Here is a 23077-nt window from a genome sequence, read left to right on the forward strand (position 1 = left end):
CACTTTTTTCTTTATACTTTATGTAATACTGTTTGGGTTGTGATTTGTATACTTGAGTCATGTGATGAAAGAGAATAAAGAAATGATTATTAAAAGCGGAGTTTTAGATGCGCTGCCATCACCTAAATAGCGTTCCCTAAAAAGTCTCATCTACATTGTGAGTAAGTTGAAAGTAATTTAAGTTCGTTGACAGTTTCTAAAAAAATTTAAAGATTACCGAAAGTAATATTTTTGTCATCAATTATCTGGAAAAGAGAAAAAGGTATTGGATCAAAGTAATCCATGTCATAGTAATCAAATCGTTACTAACAGGGCAATTTATAGATAACATTACTAATAATCATTTACATTGCTGGGGTTTAGTTTGTAGACATACAGACTCCCGGTACACCTCCTACCGTCCCTTTAGAAAATCCTGATGACGCCTTATATTTTCATACATCTGTTCCCTTTTTCAGGTGTAAAAAGCAAAAGTTTAATATCAAGCATATATAAAAGTTAATTAAAAATATTTTAGACTCGCAGAAGTCAAAGCGTAAGAACAGAAAATTATTTAAACATACTTTTCCTAAACACGAACATCTAGAGCATATCTTTCGCAAAGTCGTCACACACTACATGACGACGATCCAAACACCACAGAAAAATGTAATTTCGGCACAACGTATTGAGCGAGCCACTTGCCACTATAAAATGCATTGTAACACAGGAAAGTCCCAGCAGAATATTACAGCGGACTGGGCGACTTACGAAAAAAGAGATAAAAACACTGTAATGGAATATGCAAATGATGGTCGACCCGGTCAAATAGGTGTCCCTAACCCTTTTACATGCATGGGACAGAATAAGTGAACCGTAATAAGGTTAGGCCTCAATATTTCAATATGTACGCTTGTACTGTACATTTGTACAACGCTCATTGTTTGCTTTCTCTGCTCAGTAGTTTTGAATATATCCAGTAATGCAGTGACTTCAACTGCTATCTGGGCTGAAATTATTAAAACGTCTTTTTTTAAACTTATTTAATATATGAATATGTTTAATATATAATGGCTTACATCCGTACGCTCCAGAGTTCACTAATTGCTGAACTATAAGTTGGTTTCTCATAAAATCTAATAATTCTTTTTGTAATTAAACTTTTAAGGGCATTTGTAAGTAAAAGGCGTTGCATTCCAACCTAAAACATTTAAAATAACGGCACTCTCAGTTCTCAATCACATGTATATGATAAAAGCCTTGAATTTATTGGAAACACCAGGTATTTAATTTAATCTTCTCCGATTCGGGAGATACTCTAATCTAAATATTAAATTGGAATTACACAAAAATGTATAATTCTTATTCAAACATTTTTTGAAAGTAAAATGTTAGGCGAACAATAGAGTTGTTGGTTTCAAATTTTGTATTATTTGATTGATCGGTATTACCTACGAGTACTAAGGTCAATGATCTCATCAAAATATATTTCGTAAAAGGAATTCTACACTCGATTAAACATTGTAAATTAGCTTACGACCTTTAGCTTGGATAATCTTCTTGAAATAAGAACTATTATTATTATATATCAGCAAATATAAAATTTATATATATATATATATATATATATATATATATATATATATATATATATATAAAACGTTCACCAAAGGTTGAATCACAGAAAGTGATAAAGATAAAGTTCATTCCAGGTAAGGAAAAGATCGATGTGAATTTAGGCTTATGGGCTTCCAAACAATTGTGATTGTTCAGATTTTCAGGGTTACTTTTGGTTGAGGTGGTAAAGCAAATATTTGATATTAGAAATTAGTAGATTTTTGGTAGATGATATCATTGAATGAAGATTACTAGCTAGGTGGAAGCTTTTACTTTCAATTTATTCGAGGTTTAGTATGTGATAGTCTGATTGATAGTAAGGCAGTGAAATGGTGTGTGTTAAGGGAGGGGTTGGTGGAACTTTGATTTGTATATCCATGTGGAGCTTTGAGAATAACAGTCTGTTTAGTGGTTATTTAGTTAGACCCATCATACTTTGTTGAGAAATCTAGCATCTTTCTAAAATTTTACTCAAAATGGAAGCGTTAAAGAGTCGTGGCATAAAACGTAAGAAAACACATTCTTTATACTATACAATATCGACAGCACAAGCTATGAATCTTCAATCATACTTGTGCTTATTATTTAGTACAATCATAATCTGGTAGGCATATATTCCCATAATATTGATGTTAAATTGGTTCTTGTCAATACTGTGAATTGTGATAAAAGGTGTTGAGATATATATACACTATGATGAGAAATACACTAGACACAAATTTTTAAATTGAAGTAAAATTGATTTATTAAAAGCATCACCGTTCCAGCGATGTAATCACCAACAAGCGCTCCTACCATTACCTGCATGCGACAACGCGTAATCTACCAGATACTGGTATTATTTCCGAAGGTCATTTAACACTCGCTTACATTTGTATTGAAACTGGAAGCGACTGGAACAAATAAAATATCTGGGTCACCCTGCGCAGACTTTGTTTACATTGGCCAGATGAACCGAGCGGCTCGGGCAAACATGTGATTTATGCTATATCAATCCGGGTCATGTCAACACTCGGGCCGGACTCTACTAGGGTTACGAGATTCTGTCTGTCTATGTGTGTGGGTTTTTTTGTAAATGTCGTAAGAAAACAAATGAAATGGTTTAATCAATTTTTGTCAGCAGGTAATAAATAAATGTTATCAGAGTTATAACGTTTTAAAATATTTTATATTTCCATATTTTAGAACCCAAACGATATTTCAGACTAACACTCGAAATCTCCTGTGAAGGTCACAAATATTTAAGCTATATTTTCAATGAGTAAAGTTTGATATGATTAAGTTACCAATTTGGGAAATATGACAAAACAACCATTGAAGCAGACTACTTGGATTTTTTACATTGTGTGTAAGTCTAATGTATGCATATCTTTAGATAATTATTCATTTAAAATACTTAAAATGTTTTAAATTACTGACCCCATCAAATTATTATCTAATATTCTTTATAGATCATAATTTTTGATTTAAAATTCAGTTTTATTGAAAACAATCGTTTTCAGATTTATTTTGATTTATTTTCACCATTGAAATTCCATTAAATGTTTTGAACTCCATACACCAAATTTTCAAAAAATATCTTTCGTATTTAAACCCCATGAAAACAATGGATATTTTTCCCGAATACCAATTTTTCTTAATACTCTCTTCCGAAATTGTTTAACAATTAAAATTGGTTATTTTTAAAGTAAAATTACAAAGTTATATAAGGCGTATGTATTACATACATCGTGTAATGCACAGGTCTTGTTATAGTCTACGCTAGAAAATCTATTTTTCAGTCACTTATACTTCTAAATATTGTAGATGATATCAAACCCCAAAATATGTTTCACACTTGATGATCATCATATTCCAAACATTTGTAGTATTTTGTTTGGAGTAGATTTTTTTAATACGCAATAAATGAATATATTGAGCTGGTACTAACATACTGTAGGTTTCAGATTTTTAAGAATTGTAACTAAAACAATCAGTGAACAAAATATTTAATTTAATTTTAATAGAACCTGCAGTTATTTACAAACAAAGCTTGGACGATTTAAGCATATTACTTGTGGCACTTGTATAATCGCAACAAACGCTCACAAAATAACCGGAGGTACAGCACCACTTACTTTACAAGTATTAATGCTATTTGGCCACACAATATTATTACCCACTTACCTATACTGGTTGCTCCTCAAGTATCCATAGTGAAGAAGCCGTGACGAACACCACTCCATATCGATTCAGTCTTTTGTTGCTCAACACTAACCGATCTTTCAATCGCCAATTTCTAGTTGTCAAACAGAATCACGTACAACCCTGAAGTAACTTGAAGATAATTTAATAAATTTCGATAACGATGGCATATTTGAGATAACTTTCCTACCACTATTTTTATTTACATGGCGTTCAAATCCTTTGCTAGTGACTTGTTTATGATAAAACTACCACTAATATCATTTCTATCTAAGCAAGTATTTTTTAATAGTATTCTATGTAACTAATAAGAGCAAATTTGTTTCTTAAAACAATACTGAAATTAACAAAATTAAATGATAAACTTAGTAACTGTACAATATAATACTAACACTAGTATAATTTCAATTTGAATTACACAAGTATGACTAATAATTTTATTTAATACAGTAACCAGGACATTGTACGTTAAAAATTATGTTTAATCCGTATTTACATATGTGGAAACCACTAAGACCTAATAATATTATCCACTTTTGCCAAATAATAAAATCGTTTTGATAAATTTTCGGAAATTTAGTTACGAAGGAGGTATATAGTTTGTAAGTGCTGGGTTGCCCTCCGCCGTCGTATCCTGGCCACAATCCTCTGTTGTGGTCTAGACCCTCCACCTCAGTTAGTAGCTTCGATCCAGCCTTAATTGTCCATTGATCGAGTATCAAACATTGATTGAATTTGTCAACACAACACATACACTCACTAAGTAGATTGATTACATTAAGCGTTATGGTAAACAAAAATTAAAATATTATCCTCTACTTCTACATTCATGGTTTTTTGGTTGTCGATATATAAACAACAGTGTATCGTTTCACCAAACCATTTATCAACATATAATATATATTTTTTCTCCGCAGTATTACGTAACATAGGAGTGTATGATATACTACCAAATATTTTATACTTTATTCTCCAAATATAAATATAGTATAGGATACCATATATAGTAAATAACGTTCAATTTTTATATGCATATATGTATCGAGAATATGTAAGTGTGTACATGTATAGTATATGTATAAATTGTTACCTAATGTTTGAATATTAATCCTTAAGGAATTATTTTTAAATAAACAATTTCACAAAAAGAAAACGCAACACTTAATTAAGTCTAGTTTCAATGTTGCAATTTGTTTCGATTAGGCTGCAATATGTACAATATAAATATTGGTTAAGTTATTTATTTATCAGTATTTAAGATATTTTATCAAATTGATTACAATTTATTTTTCAATAATAATCGAAGTGTAATATTTAAAGGGTAACTTTATCTCAGCGATAGGAGGTACAATTTGATCACATCATATGTTTCTTATAAATTAAACGAAGGTTTGCAAGCCTCAGTGTGGCGCAGGTGGCTTTCAGGAAGCTAGTATCAGAACGATAGGTTTGTATTTATATAAATTGAATTTACCGCAAGCTGAATCCCCGTAATAGCACGTTAGAGGATCAAAGGATTTATCACAGTTAACTGGGATCGTACAGAATCTGTAATTGTTTATCCTGAATCAAATGACTCGTAGATTGCTAAAGATTTGAATGTTTGGTAAATTTTTAATAATAATTCTATTTAGTAAAGCAGCTAAATGTATATTTATAATTTTAAATATATGATTTATATAAGATAAAATTTCTTTCTTGTAAAGAAATCAATTTGCACCTAAAGATTAAAGATTATTAAAACAACCCAATACACCTGTTTTAATATTCTTTTAGCGAACAAATATTAATATACAGCTTAGAGCTGCTATATAAAGAACATAAATATATCAATTCAGTTCTAAGTTCGCATAATTCGTAACTAATATCAATATAATCACGTATTTTAGTTTACAAGTCAGTTTGGATCATGGAAAATATATACAAGTAAACATTCGCATTCTTTTATTAGCATGATTGCTCTGCATACACAACGTTATCATTCTTGTATTAATTTTTCAGCTGTTTTTGATAGAAAAATTAAACTTTGGATATATTTCTAAGACAGTAGTGCATACGTTTAAAAGCTTTTACATAATATGTTTTGGGCGTCACGTCCCAAACATAGGACGCCTGTCCCAACTAAAAATATTAATATGTTAACTCCCTCCTTGTAATAAATATTTTTTAAATGTGTAAAAGGAAGATCTTTTGTACAAACCAAATGCCTTTGTTATTTATTTTAAAGGCTTTAAATAAAAATTAAGATCAAATATAAAAATTCAATATATTACTGTGATATGATAAAAAGTACAGGATAAAGTCTTGAAACTCCAATATGAGATTGAAGTCTAGCATAATAAACTCCAGGAAAATATTACCATCCAGGATAAAACTTCCGCCAGGTTATAAAGTTCAAATTAAATTTCGAAAAATTGTCAAAATAATGTCGAACAGTTTTGACACTTTAACACCTTATTGAAATTTTAATTTTAACACATATTTGTAGATTGCTTAGATAGAATTTTTCAAATTGTTTAAAAAGGATTGTAGTAAACTATTGATTGACCTAGAAACATCCCCTAAGTTTCATTTCTCTAACTGTAACTGTTATTATGTTAAACATTAGTAGGCGTAGAGCTTAAGATTACTTGTTATTTTGCTTGCTGATTATAGAAGTCAGAGAATATTATAGGGTAAGAATGACAGAGAGTAGAGGCGCGGAGGCATGGAGAGAGTTAGCCCGAGACGTTGCGTGTGCCAAAGTGCCAACAATCGACCAAGGTGAGCCGACCTGAACTGGGTTATGATCTCTCGGTTCCCTCGTAACCCGGTGATTAGCAGCTAAACGTTCGTTGTAGCAAGTCCCCGTTACAAAAAATCATCTAAATATTTTTTTAATGTTTCAAGGTTAAGAAATATCAGTGCTTTTTCTCTCCTTACTGAAGTTTTCTGTGTTAATATACCCTCACTAAATATTGCATGCAAGGTTCCCCGGTGATAACCATTTAATTTGAAAATTTAAGCCTCTAAGTTGTCCTTTTAGTCAAGCTTGCGGTTAGTTTCTACTTTTAATGCAAGATACGTACGTATGTTATATTCTAGATTTCTAGGCCTGGAATTTTGACAATAAGACGCTGCCTTCTATAAAATTATCTACGTTAGTAATGTGGTGGAAATTATTAATGAATAGTGTGATTTCGTAAGGTACAACAATGACTAGGTTTTAACTAGCTTGATAATAATGTTAATCTTGAGTGTATTTTCTCTCAGATATTATTTCCCAAATTTCACTCCTAGTTTTGTTTCAAGGCTCTTAGAGGATCTATGTTACTCAAACTGATATTTAAATATATAAAAAAAGAAACTTTACATGCTCAGTAGTTGGGTTACTTGCATAAACATGTATACAATAGATATTGCCTTTGAATTACTTGTGACACATTTTTGGAGATAAATGAAAAATATAGTTCAGATTTTGTAACTGAGAACATTTGTATACATGGTGTTAAACATCAATAGATACAGTGAAACACTATATCAATAAAAAAATAAAAAAATAAACTAAAATGTGTCGTTCGGTTAATTTGTTAATTATTGAGGCTTGTGCATTTTTAGTGAATGACAACCCATGGGTCAGACAGTCCTTGTGCAGAGTTCACACGGCATGTTTGTTTGCAGTGCAGTGTCACGACACAACAACCACGTGCAGGACATGTAATTAGTTTTCAAAAGGAATCTCAAGAGATCGTATCCAAATGGTCTTTTGGCATCGTTAACATATTTACAAATTTTTCACTACTGATGTCTCTTTCCTGCCATTGATTTAATACTTTAAAATATTAGAAGTTCACGATAAAGTATTTTTATTCTAAAATTCTATATATTTAATATTATCCTATTCAACAGATAAGCACCACCAAAAGAGCCCTCACGTATGTGCCAACTACGGGGAAATATGTTCTACTGAACTCATCTCGAATCCTCTTACAGATACGGTGCACGTGGTGTCGTGCAGTCTAGCCTATTTGGAAGAGATATTTGCGATACACACAAAACATTATTGGTCCTCAATGACAACGAACTCGAATGTTAACCCTTGTCTGATGACCTACACCACCATATTTTTACAACTAAAAATCTATTTTAATTTTACCCTTCAGAAAAGCCAAAAAGTATATTGTTTTCAGCTGCTAATTTAAACAGTTTATTTACATGTCTTTGAAAGAAATGGACTGTTACTCGGATATGGCATTTTTGGTATTAAGAAACGTTATACGAATAAATCGTCAAGATGTTGGATCATTATTAATTTTTCATTGATTAAACAGAGCTTCCAGTAAAGGCGAGCTACTAGCATTATGAGGTTCAAGATTTCCAAGTATTTACGAAATATATATATATATATATATATATATATATATATATGCGTTTCCATTGTTTCTTTCAATAATTTTCTTTCGTTACTCTCTAACCATATTTTTTTTGTTTTTTATACTTCTGAATTTATCAATATTCTGTAAATTGAATCTTATTTGTGAAGAATGGTCAAATGGAGTATTCCTATTTTCAGAAATGTTATACTAATATTAAATTGCTAATAAAGTAATACTACAGTATTAGCCAAAATAAACAGTACTGAAATGGTAATATTTTATTGTGGTTAAACACAGTAACATTACATATAAATTTGACTAATAAATACAAGTCAAAGGAAGGAAATTCGGTTAAAATTGGGTATTAACATGTTCAATACGACCCCCGTTCAGTTTGAGGCAACAATCGTACCGTTCTTGTAGGTTTTGCATCATTTTTATGAATAGGGGTTGTTCCATTGTCCTGAATACACATGGTTATTTTTTCTTTAAGTTGAACGATGGTAACGATGGGTGGGTCCTCGCGGAAAACGTTTTCTTTTAACATGCCCCAGACGTAGGCGCCCGGTGTTGTAAGAACGGGAAATGGGTTGGGTAAGTGTGATTCTGGAAATGTTCCTGGAAACGACAAGCTTGGCCCACCCGTAAGTCCAATTCCGAATGAGAAAAATAATGCTCTACGATAAAAACTTTCTCTACCGTTGTTAGCACCATGTTGGCAAAAACTAACCTCAAATAAGAAAGAAGTAATGAACACGAAGCCGTGGCAACAATCTACAATTGAATCGGCTGATCGAGAAGGCAACTACAACTGATCCAGTTTCAGTACTGTTTATTATGGCTAACACTGTACAAAAAGAACACCAGATCAACATTTCACTATTAGACAGAATATTTTCTAATCCCCCGCGAATGCAGAAACAATACAGAACATTCTAGTTCTTCCTAATTTGCTTAGTTATGATCATTTTCATAAGATTCTTATGTTATTACCTCATGGATATTAAATTCTGTTATTGAATTAGTGTAGAGTTCAGATCAGTATTTTCAATGTTTCTTGTTCACTTTTGTGAGTTTTCAGTTACAAAAGTATTTATATGTGAACACAGATGTAGAAACGACGCTTACAAGTTGCTGGAACAGGAAGAAAAATGATGAAATTTAGTATTTATATTTACACTTTCATAGGATAAATTTTCAAGAGGCCCTACCCGAATGATAATATTTTTAATATTGAGTACACCATTGGAACGTATTCTGAGTTTAGTCTGAAGTAATGAGGCAAACCGTTCCTGACTAGGAGTTCAGAACATCCAAATAGCCATAATACTGGCCATGCCTACAGACCATGGTTTTTTATGAATTGTTTTAACAACAGTTGGGTTGTTAAGTTAAAAGTATATGCAATTAATTATTGCAATTTTAAAACTTTTGTGATTTTATATGATGATGACGATGTTATGGTGTAATATTCAAATTAACAATTGTTTGTTTTTTTAATATTACGATTTTTAGCAAAAAAATGCTATTTTACAATTATGCACTTTGGTAAAATAACGAAAATTATGCATAGGTATGGAAAAATACTACAGTTTGCGTTCAGGAGAACTAAGGTTGGATTGTAAACGTGAATCATTTTATATTATATCAATCCATTTTATTGTACTCGTACCTATAGGTAAGTAAGGTAAAATATACTTTAAAAGTAAATGTAATTAAGTGATAATTGGAAACCTCATAACCTATATCGTTTATTTATTATAAATATATTATTTTTTTACTGGTAGTAAGTCTCAAAGGAAATCCCTAAAGGTTACAACTACCTCGCACCAAATCTCTATCTTAAATTGATAAAGATTGAGAAATATTTCCGCGAAAATGTGCAAGTATTCACCTTATTGGAAACCTGGATCAAATTATTTTGAAAAGCCTTAAACACTTTTGCCAAAGAGTAATAACTCTACCAGTCTAAAAATTATGAAGATAAATTGGTGTTATACCTGTATTAGATAAACCTTAAACATATATATTTATGAAATTAAGACATTTCGCTATTTTATTTATTACAATTAATAAAACCATTTGGTATTGCAATTGAAGAGATTTTCACACTCACGAAGTAACATAATAAGACTATGCGATAGATAAAATCAATGTAAAAATTCCAGTAATATTAGCGATGAGACATTGAAAAATCAATGGGCATTTACAGTTCATTTATTAGATAAATGATTTATAATCAGCGTTAAAACGTAGATATGACATAATTTAGAGAAGAAATTTGAAACTGACAACGATTAACATTCCAATATATGATATTTTTAGTTTTACCATTATTGAATGATTAACAACTACAAGTAACTCCTATAGGCTATTATTTTTAAAAGTCATTTTAAGTTATATGTCTGCATACTGCCAAAAACTAAGATAACAGTACAGTAACGTTTGAAGCAGAGAGTCATTAATAACTCCATAGGAGCTATTTACCAGCATTAACAAAATTCATAAGTAACTGGACATAATTTTGAATACTTCACGTTGAAAATACCGTGAAACCGTAGAGTAAAAATATATAGCTTCTGTTGAATGATTTCATATCAATAAAAAAAATTTGATTTAACTTAATACAGTTTAACGTTATATTTCTATATCAATTTTCACTATCCGGTTTTTTATATACAAAATATACAGGATGCTTCTTAATAATTATACTAATGTTATATTTTTATGATTATCTTTAGAACTCGAACTAAAATTTATTCCAGATTAAAATAACCTATGTCCAGTCTGCGCTAATGAAAACAACAATGTCCTTTGGCTGCGCATGTGTTTCTGTATTATGATGTTTTATAACATTTTATTAAAAGCGTATGTGTATTTATGACGTTCTCAAAATTTACAATTTAATTTCAATAATTATATCTTTAAAAGTGTGTTTTTATGAGCGTTTGCTAAGTGAAATAATTGTACTTTAAGCATGTCTCAGGTTAAAACCCTATTGTTTCCTATCTATCAAAAAAATCCCACCGACGTAATAAATAATAGTCAGAAATCCTACGCTGCCAGTAATCTCGTTGGGGAAAATACAGCCTGCAGTCTCCGCAAGAGAGATCTCACAGGGGCTCCTCCGTATGTGTAGGTGTGGGTGTATATGGTATGTGTATGAAGGCTCACTAGAGCTGTATTACTAAACCCCACACTCGCGTACCGGGACAAACAGCAGTCATAGGCACATCCACTACAACACTAAGGCTAGGCTACCACTACGCGGCACGTCACGTCTATTCAACAAGTGGTCGACTAAAGCTAACTGGGGTAGGTGTGAGAGTTGCCGCTAGGGGCGCGACTGAGCCACCCCCTCCCCCGCTCAATACCGACCCACACCTGACGTCTCCCTCACCCTCACCATCGCTGTATCGATAAGATTTAATTTGAAATAAACTGGCTTTATTGCGAACAGGCTTCGCTACTGCCGAGTCTCTTTGCTCGTCATTAAAAAAACTAGAAATGACACTTCGTCCACAAGAGAGTGCGTTTAAAAACTCTGGTGAGATTGAGCAGTTTTACTTTCCCAAATTAATGTTTAAAAAATGTAAAGGATTATTATAAAAATGGTTATTATTTCGGTACAACTAAGATGAAGTAGAATTATTGGTAATTAGACACTTATTCTCGATTTTTTTTATTTATTAGAGTTTAAAATTAATTAATGAAAAACATCTCCCTGTTCAATAATAAATGCAAATTGAACTGTTAGTAAGACTATTATTTACTAGATTTTAAGATTTATATTTGCAGTTATGACATTTTGGAGGTTATTAATACATCTAAAATAGACTTCTACATGTTATACTCTAAATTGTTCATACTTCAAGTATTACTGTAACACCTAATTTTTAACAATTAATTGGTAGTTTGATCATAAACTTGTCAATGACTACTTTGAGTACTTCATAGTAAATCAACAAGTCGCTTTCCAGCCATACATAAAATGTCAATAAAAATTCCGATAAAAAATAAAATAACAACATTAATTATACTTCAACGTAATTATACCTATTTAACTCTAGCACATAGCAGAAAACCATGGAGATATGATTCAAACAAACTATCTCGATTTACACTTTCAACTCCAGTTTCTAAAGGTAAACCTTTTACAACAAATCTAAGAATTGTCCAACGCTCATTGTCAATAAACACGTATTGTTCCTGACACGTGCATTTTTGCTCCAATGAAATATTTATTTTGCATTTATTTATTTTTTATTGTACAGAAGGATGCCGATAGACTCTATATATTACGAGGTCGTTGCGGCTTTGGTGCTGTTGGGCTGGCGACAGTGATAACAAGAGAGAAATAATAAGTCTAGAAAACTGGGATTCATTTGTGAATGAGGTCAATGGGTGGCTAGGCGGGGAGAGAGGTGTTTGGCACGCTCTTCTTCTTCTTCTCCCTCTCTCTTGTTACTGCGTGGTTTACTTCGTTACCTGGTGTCCAGGTGAATAAGTAAACAGGATATTCAGAAGAGTGAGTTATAACAGTTCTAATAAAAGGCTGAATATTGTACGCCAATATGAAATAAATATTACTGTTAAAATCATTGCTACAGTATCCATCTTAATTTTATAGATACAGCGCTGCTGTTCAACTTATAAATTACCGTACACAGACCTGACCCAATTTCATGATAGCATACTATTCAACATCATATTTTGCAATTATAATACATGTTCTTCAATCTACGTTCCACTTTTTAAATTACCTGATTGTAAAAGGAGGTTAAATACTTTCAACTATCATGTTTTCAAAGTTATCAATTTCTTTGATAGACATTATTAAGTATTATAACTCGTTCTTCGCTCATCTTTCACCACAAAGCGACGCTACAGTAGTCCGACTTACGACCTCAGAGTTATAGAACTCGAGTCTTCCTTCACACACAAAAGAGCATGTGGTAATGATCATTACAAGAAAAAAATAACTTCAGACTTTCATTCTGTTTGTTTGGTTTGGTGCATTTGAAAAAGTAGTGATTAATATAATTTAAATAGATGATTAATTTATTTCAACATAATTTATTCGTAATAATTACTTATAAACAAAATATGTGCACCGCCCAAAAGGCGAAATTAAAAAATAAACTTATGCTTCCTAAAATTGTTTTGTGCTGAAGTACGAAAATAGGTTAATGATTTTAGTTTCCAGTATAAGGAGGCTCTAACCGAAATTGATGTATGAAATTTCTAAGATGGGTGGTCATAATACTAAAACAATATCTTTCAGTTACATGACAACTTCGAGTAGTCAACATATTTCACGTTAAAGGTATATCAAATTAGATAATCTTTAAATTTCTCGTCCGGCTATTTTACGAAGAGCTATAGTTAAAAATGGAATTTAGAAACAATTTCTAGATTATTTGAACAATATTACTACGTATTCAGAGGTTTTCTTAGGGTTTCCTAAAAAGAATCACATCCAACACAAAATCTAAAACACCAATAGTGATAACAAAATAAGCTATTATTCGAAAATTTTAGGTTTGAGTACATGTTCTTTTTCTACACTATTATATTCCATCCATAAGCTATTTAAAGGAGGATTAATTTGGGGTAAGAAGGTAAAAAACAATCTGACAAAAGTGTTACTAAATTCAGACATGCATGAAACAGATCACCATAGACAAATTACATACATATATCCATGTATGTAACTGAGAAATCTCAGTTAGAGGTTCTTAATGGTATTTGAAGCATATTTTTTTGGAGTTCACTTTTCCTTTATTAGTATTGCTTTCAATACTAAATATATGCACCTGTGGATTAAATTTTTGGAGTACATGGAAAACAGATTGATTTATATTAAAACGAAACATTTTAGTTTTAATCAAAACATCTCAAAAGCAATAGAGATTATTATCTCAGAAAAGGCACATTTTTCCGCCAAATTCATTATTTTGTGATTTTTCCTGGTGTGATGACATACCGTTTATATAATCACAAAGTAACATGAAGAACTTTATAGAATATTCGTATGACATTCTCAAAATAAAAATTATGAATAACCCTAATAAACACTAAATTATTAGCACACATTTCCAAATCTTCCAATGAAACAAAAACAAAACATGTCTCCTCTGTATATGACATCCATTAAAACTTAGTTTGGAGTCAACAAAACTGCATATCACTGTAGGAAGAAATATATCGTAACAACAGCATTTTTACATGTAAAACGAAAAACAATAAGAAGATGAAAGGTTTACCACGAGAAACAGAGTGACTTTATTTGTAAATGAGGTCAATAGCAGTGAGGCACGCTTTGCGTCCTTCCTTCCTGGCATGTTTAGAGTGGACATCTCGGCATCCAGTACGTTTATAGGGCATTTAAAATTGATGAATAAGTAATGCTGATTGATATTATCAGGACCGTCAATCGTAGATTGAATCTAAATAGGAATATAAATGAATGTAACGGTACATTTTGGGTACTTAATGAAATTACAGAAAGAATATTCAAAATTATTGTATAACTTCACGAAAATTCAGGAGTGACACGTTTTTTAATTATAGATGATCTAAGAAAATAACATTTTTAACATTAAAATAACATTTTAATTTCAGAAATTTAAGATTATTAATCTTTAAGAAAACTTTACATTTTGTACATAAAAACATGTCACTTTCTACAGTTATATTTCGTGAATACTGGCAACATTTCTTGACTCCACCATTTTATCATAGACGCAATTTTAACATATTTCTTTACTTAAGTAAATTAGTTATAAGACTTGAAGGCCATGACCATAACCTTAAGCGACTTTTTGAAATGAAACAGTTGGAGTGAATTTTGAACTTAATCAGTAAGAACCCTATGCTAATGAGAAAAGCGCTGTGGAATCAATACATTTCCGTCATCAGCTATTCCTTTTATTTAACCTGTCAATGCATTTATTTTTAATGGTTAAAATATTGTATTATATATGATTAACATTTTTATGAGTTTCTTTGTCAAACTATATTTTCAAGATTATAAGAACACACATAAAGTTTAATGCACTGGTTCTTAGGAAATTGGTAAACTTTCAGAGTCCTGGAGGGAGCAGTTCAAAGTTCGGGTATGAATAGGCGAATAATATGGCATTCCTTAATATGGCTACTGAGAATATGTAATCTTGGATAAAAAAATATCTTAGTCTTAAATAAACATTGATATTCTCGTTATACAATTTATTACAATTTAAAAAGCACGACAGATGAAAGTGTATTACAATAAATAAATATATAATATTTATAACATCAAAGTAAATCAAGAATTAATACAATTTGCCCAACATTATACAACAGAATTATAACACGTTGAATTTGATTTTCGGTTAATTTAGTTCATTTGAATTTCATTCTCAGGAACGGAAATGTGGTTTTAAACAGTCGTTTAGGGAGCCCACGTTCTGAACTACCACTTTTATTATTTTACGCAAGTATTGTGCTACTATTATTAAAAATCTACTATAACAATACTATCAATGTAAATCAATCTTTTGTTATGTCAGGTGTATCAACGTTACTCAACATTACGTCATACCGCATGTGATCCCCGTCAGTTTTAAATCATAACCTAAATCCACCGCCAAATCGAAACAACACGAACACGGTCCATCACTTCTGTCACAATTACCCTATAGAGGATAAAGGACTGGTCGATACACCAGTATTATACATCTGTTGAAATGTTCCCCCGGGGCTGTCGTGTAAAATTAACGAAATCACTCCCAAACATGTAAATGGACTCCGGTCTGCTCGGTAAACATTGACCTATCAAATGGAACATTCGCGTCCAGCTGGGATTGGATCAGGGGGATCAACAAGTTAGTAAATGTGGGGTGTAGAGGGGAGGGAACAGTGACGTCATAACACCACCCCTTCAAACTTCCACCCACAAACTCCCACCCCCACCACAACACTGGCTGGACCAACGTAACTGGCATCCCGTTGGGGTGCCGCCCTACCACGCGTTGTCAACAAGACGACGATGTTCATAAATCTTCTTCTTCATCATCAGCATGATCATCATGCTATTCAGACTTTCTTTGTACTCTTGTGTACTCCGCACTTAATTTTATCGCTCGTGTTCATGTTCTCTTTCACATATGTATTCCTATTATATTAACATTTATAGTAATGACGCCAAAAAACAATACTGTTATTCTAGTTGAAATGTCCATTTTAAGGTGCTTTTAAATGTATTTGTCTAGATAAAAATTGTATACGTGCTTATTTGTGTGTCTAATTTCACACAAATACCATGATCATATAAATTATCGATATTTTTATACTCAAATACTCGCAAAAACAAACACATCTAGAAAAACAACTGAGCATTTTGATTAAAGATTTTTGTGTGGCATATTACGTATTTAACACGATGACACAAACCGCATTTTCGTAATAATTTTGGTTGATGTTGATTGTTGTCGTCTTTTTATACTTTAGAAACTATAACAAATTTTAAGCTTCACTTAAGCCAAATGCAGCTAGAATAAGATTTAAATTAACTATGATAGCTTTAAATAAACAGAAAAAAACTATACATTTATTATTCATAAAAGAGATTACTAATGTTTAAACTTAAATATGACATACGTATTTTTGTACACATACATGAATGTTTCAGTCCATACTTTTCTATTCATCATTGAAAAGAGGACTTGAGATATTTATTAACTTAATGCAATACAGTCATTGTTACAATAAACATATTTTTGTAATTAATAAGTGAAACGTGAACATGTTTAATGTATTTTATTTGAGGATATATTTAAATATATTTAACTGGGGACTAAGATACAAGAAACCGTATCGGATACCCAATATAACAATTAAAAATAAGGATTCAATATTACGAGTGTATGAATGTGATATACAGTACAGTAGGCAAAAAAAGGAACGGTATTTAAACTGAATCCGTCCCAGCTGCCCTCTCGATCAGCTGAGTCAACTTTTGAATCTTGCCACATCATGTTTATTATTTCTTTATTATGTGAGGTTGGTTTTAGCTGACATGGTGGTAACTACTGCAGAGAAAGATTTTATCGTAGAGTATTACTTTTGATCATACGGAATTGGATGTGCAGGTGGGCTAAATTGTGCCACACTGCATTACGTTTTCAGGAACATGTTCAAAAAACCCTCTAGTAATACTATAATTACTATTGTTGTTCAAAGTTTTCGAAGAAGAGGTAGAGTTTGGACACAGCAAAAAGGCTATTCATTCAGGTTATCTAACTAATGTCAGTAGAAATGAAACCCTCGGAACAGTATTACAGCAAGTGTTACCGTCACCGAACAGAAGGCTGAACACTCTTAAAACTGAATATAAACAATTTGTCGTTGAGATGAATGTTTAAAAACATTGGTACCTTTTCCTTATACGACACAAAATGTGCAACCTTTATACAAAAATCTAAGTTCAATATTAGTATTCAATTCAGTACTGCGCTTCAATATTAGCTATGTGCTACGGAGAACCTAAGTAATGTATGGTTTCCGTATGAATATCGTGTATACACCTTAATAGTAACAAACAAACAGACTGGGTTTCTTCGGATTTAACGTACTGTCAATTATGTAGAGAGGCCATATCACAGTAAGCTTGTAACTGTTTGAAGCGTAGTGAAATTGAGAGGCGTACTTGTTGAAGACAATAATGGAAGTCCACTTACTATAAATCAGGACAGGACGTTTACTAGGAAACCTCAAGAAATTTATTCATACCCTAAACCTTCCCGTTCGTTCACAATGGTTCAAGCTAGATGGCGCAATCAGCCACACTGCCTTACATAGCTTTCCTCCAAGAAACTTTGGGCAACCACCTCATCTTCCTTAGAACAAACTGTCTTATCCAGAACACTGCCCTAATCTTACACCATTTGATGCCTACGTCTAGGGAATGTTGAAGGAGAAGATTTACCGTGATCATCCACCAGCTACCATCATCTACCTCAATGAAAATTATCACCATTTATACATATACGGAGCACGTATTTGTCGTATACATTTGTATACATTTGTCGTATACGGAGCACGAAACAACACATCTCCACCAAAATGATCCAGAACCTTCAAGAACGGTGCAAGTGTTATCTCTAATGAATGGAGGTCATATTGATACTGTTCATCCTGTTACTGTGACAGCTTTTTATGACGAATTTCTAAAACCCGATTTTACTTGAAATCTTACAATGCCAGTACTATTTATTGTTGCACATACTATATTTAAGAAAATTTAACTGGTGATTTATTCTAATTCTTCCTCAGCCTATAAGGATAGGATTAGTGGGAAAGCTGACGCTTCCTGAGACTGCTGTAACAAGTTGTCGGTGAGCCTCTGTCGCCGAGAACTGATGTGATGGGACACCAGTAATGTGGTCTGGACAAACAGTAATTCTTATTGGTGTATCCGTACCTACTTGTCCGACATCTAGAAAGAGGATGTTTGGAAAACTGTCATTAAGTAGACCGTAGTATGAATATCCAAATACAGACTACGGATAATTTTCTGTCGAAATAAATGGGAAATAGTTTATGGCCGATATGAGATGTCATTTTTAAAATTCCAATCTATCGCCACCTTCTTTACTACTTTATATTAATTCTATTCGACATGATAATTTCTCTCTTTTCGTATTTTTAATCCTATTGTCACTCCTCTGTCGTTAATACTCGTTCGTTATCTTATATTGGGCTAGTATTTGATTTTATTTTTACAGACTACATTTATTTAACCACATATCATGTACAAAATGTTATATCTTTATTAATACATTGTTGTCAAAATATTTAAATAGCAGATAAACTATTACTATGTTATTACTAGTATGCTAAAAAATTGAAAACGTAATAAATTCAATTTTTACTGTGGGTTACATTTAGACTTGGAATGTCTTCTTTAGAAGCAAAATTGGTGTTTTCGATGCGAATCGATTTTTACGAACAAGGTATACGCGATGTTGAAAATACGATTAAGCGCCTAAAGACACTGTTGCTCCGTGTGAACAACAGTATTTATCGTACGTGAAACAATATTAAAACTAATATTCTTATTACATAACAACTCAACATGGTTTGGTAATTGTATCAAATTTATATGTACAAAGCAGTTGTGTTTTTGCACTTACTTCTACCAATAACTATGTTTGACGTTACTGCATTGAAAAAACTGAAACCGTAGAGTCAGCTCATTTTTTCATTATTAGATTTTTTCGGTATGGCAAAAAATTAATAAAACACCTATGAATATATGAGTAACAATATTAATCTTGGTTATTAATGATTTTATTATAAAAAATAACTGCTATTTTTCTAAAAACTGTGGCCTAGCTTATTCCTTGAATAAACCTAATAAAATGTAACTAATGTTTTAAAAAGGCTTCAAGCCTACCCCTTCCCTACCCCCCCCCCCCTTATCTTTGTTTACTTCTAAGCCTATGAAAAGTGTAAAATTTATTATTCTTTAAGGGGGTTCGGTAGGTTAAAAATTAAAAAATTATACATTTTTTTATTTCAATTTATTTTTCTGTGTTGTTTTCTGAACATTTTGACATAAAAATTATTTAATTCTGACAATGGGAAGTATTTTTAAAAAAATATACAACATATTGTCTGCACAGCTGCAATTTTTACCAGAATTGTATCTATGGTAACGACAATACTATTATTTATTTGTTATAATAACTAGCATCCAGAAACAGTTGTTTTTCTTTCAATGGTTGGCTAACCTGAAGTATTGTGCCAATAAACAGCAGACAAGAGAAGTAAGAAAACATTGTTTGTTTACATTCATGAGTTTATTCTTTATTGTGAAAACTCAAAAGTAAATACACATTACAATTATTTTTCTAAAGTGTTGTGTCTAGTGTTTTAGAAGAATATATTATTCAAAATGCCTAGGAGTACTAGTGTTTTCAAGAAAAGGAAACGAGTATTTTGTAAGAAGACAGTAGAAACTGAAATTAGGCATAGTCCTAATGCTGATGTTTTGGAAGATATGACTAGTCTAGATGAACCAGTTAGTGCTTCAAAAGCAAAACTAGGAAATATTTCCAATAACTACCAATCTATTGTTGATGGTGAGCCTAGTCTAGCCTATGAAATAGTTGATTTGAATAGTTGGTACTTTGGGATTATACCGACCACACCAGTATGAAGAACACAAAAATAGAAATTTATAGAAACAAACATGATAGAACGAAAAAACAACTCTTCAATTACAAAATTACAAACTTACAAGCATTTCCAGGTATTGTGATCGGTATTGTTGTCGCTGTTATCTTATCTTTCTCGAGAATCCTGATTACGGCAGGCCGCGCGGCATCACGTGATTTGCACGGTACATAATTGCCTTTCCATTTCAATTCAATTTATATTTCTGATTAGCCCCTCTAGAATTTGATATTTTACTGATAGGTACTATCTCGAGGGATGTTTTTCTTTCGTCGACATCAGCGCGGGGCAGCACCGAAGGTGCTGTCGAAGCCCGCGCTGATGGCCGGAGGCACTCGCATTTTGGGTGGCGGAATGTGATCAAGAATAAAAACAAGTTTTGAGTGTTTTTTTTAATAAAGAGTTTAGTTTGGTAAATGTTTGTTTTTGTTAAATTTTTGTGTTTGGAGAAATGTAGAGGTAAAACACGAAAGTACAACAAAGCGATGCACCAGCTGAACGGGCGGCGAGGCTCTGCAATCACGTTATCTACTAGACGCTCGACTTTGACCTCTGTCTGAGGATGGGGAGGGTTTGCGATAAGACAATTCCTGTTTTATACTGACGAAATAGTCTTCTACGCTAATCTAGTAATCAGTAGAAGCAAAATGTTAAATAACGATTCATGTCTGGGTGTGGTCGGTATAATCCCAAAGTACCGAATAGTTTGTTGAAAATAATTTCTAATATAGCAGTTTGTAAACATTGCCATGAAGCAATTGATTTCAAAGTCGGTAGGCGTGTTGGACTTTTCTTTTCAGGTGATTTTACATGTTCAGGTTGTAGTACAAAGACATTAGCTTCATATGAAAATTGCTGTACTTTACCTGATAACCCATCACACAATAAAATGTATGACCTAAATGTTAGGTTAGTGTACGGTATGCGTACTATTGGAAGGGGCCAGGTCGCTTGTGAAACTCTTTGCGGCGTGCTAAACTTGCCTAAACCTCCTACAAAGTTTAGTGAATACATTAGAGTTCTAGGGTCTACAGCTGAGGATATATGTTTTTCATTTATGAAAGAGGCTGTAGAAGAAGCAGTGAAAATAAATGATGGAAATAGGGATTTGTGTGTTGCCATCGACGGCACTTGGCAAAAGCGTGGACATACATCTCAAAATGGCGTTGTAACTGCTACAAGTGTTGATACTGGTAAAGTTGTAGATGCCGTCATACTGTCTAAGTACTGTCGTTGTAGAGGCAAGTTTACTGGCCATCATGATGATAATTGCAGTGCTAATTACCAAGGAGTAAGTGGGGGTATGGAAGTGGTAGGAGCCTGTAAAATATTTCAACGGTCCGTTCCAACTTATGATGTTCGCTATATTGAATATCTTGGAGACGGCGACTCTAAAGGGTTTGCTAGTGTATTAGAAAGCATGCCTTATGGTAATGACTGTCCAGTTACAAAATTAGAGTGCATTGGACATGTCCAAAAGCGTATGGGCACACGCCTAAGGACATTAAAACTAAAAGAAGGTAAGGCAAAACAAATTGATGGAAAAACCTTAGGCGGTCGCAACCGACTAACAGATGCTGCTATATTATCAATTCAGAAATACTACGGATTAGCCATACGCAGAAATATAGGTAATTTGAATGACATGAAGCAAGCTATATGGGCAGAATACTACCATTTACTATCAAGTAACTCTAATCCTCAACATGGACTTTGCCCGAAAGGAAGTGATAGTTGGTGTAAATATCAAAAATCATTGGTTCAAAATTAAAAATATGATCATGAAAAACATTTTCACCTACCACTTGCCATAATGGAGAGGCTAAAACCTATTTTCAAAGATCTTAGTGCTCCTGACCTTCTAAAAAAGTGCTTACATGGTAAATCACAGAATCCCAATGAGTCTGTGAACCAAATAATTTGGACTCGCCTACCGAAAACCGTGTTTGTAAGCATTCACACACTTCACTTAGGTGTATATGATGCCATCAATACTTTTAATAAAGGAAACATAGCAAGGTGTATGGTATTTAAGAAACTGGGATTGATTGTTGGGCAGAATTTTTGTGATGCTATGAAAAATAAAGATATATCCCGGCTAAAAAAGGCTCAGCGCATGATCTCGGAAGTTGCAAAAAGAAGCAGACAATCCCGTGAAAGTGCTAAAAGGAAGTTGGAAGATGAATGGGAAGATTTGGAGGATCCTGATGATCCCAGTTATGGAGCAGGATGCCATTAACTTCAGTTACATATTACCAAGTAAGACCAAATGTATATTTTAACTTTAACGTTGATTTCCCGGAATTTAATTTTTTTCTTACTTATGTACCTTTATCTCAGGAAATATTAGATGGATCATTATGAAAAAAAAACCACTTGTACATGCCACCAATATACACATTTTAAGCGCGTAACATTGTAAAAAAAATCTTTAATAATTACGCAAAAAAATAAATAACATAAAATTAAAAAAAAACATGTATTTAAAAAAAAAATCTTTTTTAATGAAATTTTCTTAAAAACCAAAATGTTTTGCGCTCTATTTCATGATAAGGACCTAAAAAATAACACATAAACATTTTACTGTAATCGAACCAGTTGTTCCTGAGAAGAAGGTACATAAAATATAGGAATATAGCATTGTAAGGATAGGGCCTACCGAACCCCCTTAATAAGTTCAAGGGTTGTTATTTTATTCATAAATGGATGCTTTTATGCCC

General features: G+C 32.4%; 1 protein-coding gene across 3 annotated transcripts in view; it reads right to left on the reverse strand.

Moving 5' to 3' along the window:
• The window catches only part of LOC124354007, a 292185-nt gene that overhangs the window by 184900 nt on the left and 84208 nt on the right, over nt 1–23077 (reverse strand). Inside the window, exon 1 of one of the 3 annotated variants that reach the window (XM_046804123.1) lies at nt 11344–11429. The exons of the other annotated variants lie outside the window; for them this stretch is intronic. The gene's annotated coding sequence lies outside the window, so the exon portion shown is untranslated. Of the gene's footprint in view, nt 1–11343; nt 11430–23077 lie in introns of those variants that run through there. 3 annotated transcript variants of the gene reach the window in all.

The sequence above is a fragment of the Homalodisca vitripennis genome, chromosome 2 (assembly GCF_021130785.1).
Source record: "Homalodisca vitripennis isolate AUS2020 chromosome 2, UT_GWSS_2.1, whole genome shotgun sequence".
Taxonomy (NCBI): Eukaryota; Metazoa; Arthropoda; class Insecta; order Hemiptera; family Cicadellidae; genus Homalodisca; species Homalodisca vitripennis.